The following is a 3,729-nucleotide window of genomic DNA, read 5'->3' as shown; positions in this document are numbered from 1 at the left end:
GTCGAGTTTAGATCTTTTCTGCTTTCTCTTGTGGGCATTTAGTGGTATAAATTTCCCTCTACACACTGCTTTAAATGTGTCCCAGAGATTCTGGTACGTTGTGTCTTTGTTCTCATTGGTTTCAAAAAACATCTTTATTTCTACCTTCATTTCGTTATTTACCCAGTAGTCATTCAGGAGCAAGTTGTTCAGTTTCCATGTAGTTGTGTGGTTTTGAGTGAGTTTCTTATTCCCGAGTTCCAATTTGATTGCACTGTGGTCTGGGAGACAGTTTGTTGTGATTTATGTTATTTTACATTTGCTGAGGAGTGCTTGACTTCCAATTATTTGGTCAATTTTGGAATAAGTGCGATATGGTGCTGAGAAGAATGTATATTCTGTTGATTAGGGGTGGAGAGTTCTGTAGATGTCTATTAGGTGTGCTTGGTGCAGAGCTGAGTTCAAGTCCTGGATATCCTTGTTAACCTTCTGCTTCGTTGATCTGTCTAATATTGACAGTGGGGTGTTAAAGTCTCCTGTTATTATTGTGTGGGAGTCTAAGTTTCTTTGTAGGTCTCTAAGGACTTGCTTTATGAATATGAGTGCTCCTGTATTGGGTGCATATATATTTAGGATAGTTATCTCTTCTTGTTGAATTGATCCCTTTACCATTATGTAATGTCCTTCTTTCTCTCTTTTGATCTTTGTCGGTTTAAAGTCTGTTTTATCAGAGACTAGGATTCCAATCCCTGCTTTTTTTTTTTGCTTTCCATTTGCTTGGTAGATCTTCCTCCATCCCTTTATTTTGAGCCTATGTGTGTGTCTGCATGTGATATGGGTCTCCTGAATACAGCAGACTGATGGGTCTTGACTCTTTATCCAATTTGCCAGTCTGTGTCTTTTAATTGGAGCATTCAGCCCATTTACATTTAAGGTTAATATTTTTATGTGTGAATTTGATCCTGTCATGGTGTTAGCTGGTTATTTTGCCTGTTAGTTGATGCCATTTCTTTCTAGCATCAATGGTCTTTACAATTTCACATGTTTTTGCAGTGGCATGTACTTGTTGTTCCTTTCTATGTTTAGTGCTTCCTTCAGGAGCTCTTGTAAGGCAGGCTTGGTGGTAACAAAATCTCTCAGCATTTGCTTGTCTGTAAAGGATTTTATTTCTCCTTTACTTATGAAGCTTAGTTTGACTGGACATGAAATTCTGGGTTGAAAATTCTTTTCTTTAAGAATGTTGAATATTGGCCCCCACTCTCTTCTGGCTCGTAGAGTTTCTGATGAGAGATCTGCTGTTAGTCTGATGGTCTTTGCTTTCTGGGAAACCTGACTTTTCTCTGTGGCTGCCCTTAACATTTTTTCCGTCATTTCAACTTTGGTGAATCTGACAATTACGTGTCTTGGAGCTGCTCTTCTTGAGGAGTATCTTTGTGGTGTCCTCTGTATTGCCTGAATTTGAATGTTGGCCTGCCTTGCTAGGTTGGGAAAGTTCTCCTGGATAATATCCTGAAGAGTGTTTTCCAGCTTGGTTCCATTCTCCCCTCACTTTCAGGTACACCAATCAAATGTAGATTTCGTCTTTCCCATAGTCCCGTATTTCTTGGAGGCTTTGTTCATTTCTTTTTACTCTTTTTTTTCTAAACTTCTCTTCTCGCTTCATTTCATTCATTTGATCTTCAATCACTGATACCCTTTCTTCCAGTTGATCGAATCAGCTACTAAAGCTTGTGTATACATCACGTAGTTCTCCTGCCATGGTCTTCAGCTCCATCAGGTTATTTAAGGTCTTCTCTACACTGTTTATTCTAGTTAGCCATTCGTCTAATCTTTTCTCAAGGTTTTTAGCTTCCTTGCAATGAGTTCAAACATCCTCCTTTAGCTTGGAGAAGTTTGTTATTACCGACTTTCTGAACCCTAGTTCTGTCAACTTGTCAGTCATTCTCCGTCCAGTTTTGTTCTGTTGCTGGCAAGGAGCTGCAATAGTTTGGAGGAGAAGAGGCACTCTGGTTTTTGGAATTTTCAGCTCTGGTTTCTTCCCATCTTTGTGGTTTTATCTACCTTTGGTCTTTGATGATGGTGACCTATAGGTGGGGTTTTGGTGTGGATGTCCTTTTTGTTGATGTTGATGCTACTCCTTTCTGTTTGTTAGTTTTCCTTGTAACAGTCAGGTCCCTCAGCTGCAGGTCTGTTGGAGTTTGCTGGAGGTGCACTCCAGATCCTGTTTTCCTGGGTATCACCAGTGGAGGCTGCAGAACAACAAATATTGCAGAACAGTAAATATTACTGCCTGATCCTTCCTCTGGAAGCTTTTTCCCAGAGGGGTACCCACTTATTTGAGGTGTCAGTCAGCACCTACTGGGAGACGTCTCCCAGTTAGGCTACATAAGGGTCAGGGACCCACTTAAGGAGGCAGTCTGTCTGTTCTCAGAGCTCAAACACCCTGCTGAGAGAACCACTGCTCTCTTCAGAGCTGTGAGACAGGGACTTTTAAGTCTGCAGAAGTTTATGCTGCCTTTTGTTTAGCTATGCCCTGCCCCCAGAGGTGGAGTCTACAGAGGCTGCAGGCCTTGTTGAGCTGTGGTGGGCTGCACCCAGTTTGAGCTTTGTTTACCTACTCAAGCCTCAGCAATTGCAGATACCCCTCCCCCAGCCAGGCTGCTGCCTTTTAGCTCAATCTCAGACTGCTGTGCTAGCAGTGAGCATGTCACCATGGGCGTGGGACCCACTGAGCCAGGCATGAGATATAATCTCCTGGTGTGCCATTTGCTAAGACCATTGGAAAAGTGTAGTATTTGCGTGGCAGTGTCCCGATTTTCCAGCTGCAGTCTGTCACAGCTTCCCTTGGCTAGGAAAGGGAATCCCCCCTACCCCTTGCACTTCCTAGGTGAGGTGATGCCCCACCCTGCTTCAGCTCACCCTCCATGGGCTGTACCCACTATCCAACCAGTCCCAATGAGATGAACCAGGTACCTCAGTTGGAAATGCAGAAATCGCCTGTTTTCTGTGTCAATCACCCTTGGAGTTGCAGACCAGAGCTCTTCCTATTTGGCCACCTTGGAACTGCGAGATTCTTTGAAGAGCTAATTTTTGTATTTTTAATAGACATGGGGTTTCACCACATTGGTCAGGCTGGTCTCAAACTCCTGACCTTGTGATCTGCCTGCCTTGGCTTCCCAAAGTGTTGGCATTACAGCAGTGAGCCACTGTGCCCAGCTGTAATTTTTGTACTTTTAGTAGAGACAGGGTTTCACCATGTTGGCCAGGCTGGTCTCAAACTCCTGACCTCAAGTGGTCTGTCTACCTTGGCCTCCCAAAGTGCTGGGATTACAGGCGTAAGCCACCCCGCCTCACCCTGTGTGTGTTCTTTGGATTCAAACACACTGCGGCTCTAGAGTGCACGAGTATGACTGAGAAAACAGTTATTTCTAAAAGATTAAAATAAGATGCCACACTGGAATATAAAAATAACTCTTACAAGCAATAATAAAAAAGGCAAATACCCAATTATAAATGGGCAAAGGATCAGAATAGACATTTCTCCAAAGAAGATATACAAATTTCCAATAATCACATGAGAAGATGCTAAATATCATTAGTCTTCAGGGAAGCGAGAATCAAAACCACAATGAGATACCACTTCACACCTGCTAGGATGGCTACAGTCAAATTGATATATAACAAACGCTGATCAGACATAAAGATAGGAGCAATAGACACTGGGGACTGCAAAAAGAGGGAGATGGGGCA

The sequence above is a fragment of the Mandrillus leucophaeus genome, unplaced genomic scaffold (genome assembly GCF_000951045.1).
Source record: "Mandrillus leucophaeus isolate KB7577 unplaced genomic scaffold, Mleu.le_1.0 Scaffold1233, whole genome shotgun sequence".
Lineage (NCBI taxonomy): Eukaryota > Metazoa > Chordata > Mammalia > Primates > Cercopithecidae > Mandrillus > Mandrillus leucophaeus.
This window is presented reverse-complemented; position numbering follows the sequence as displayed.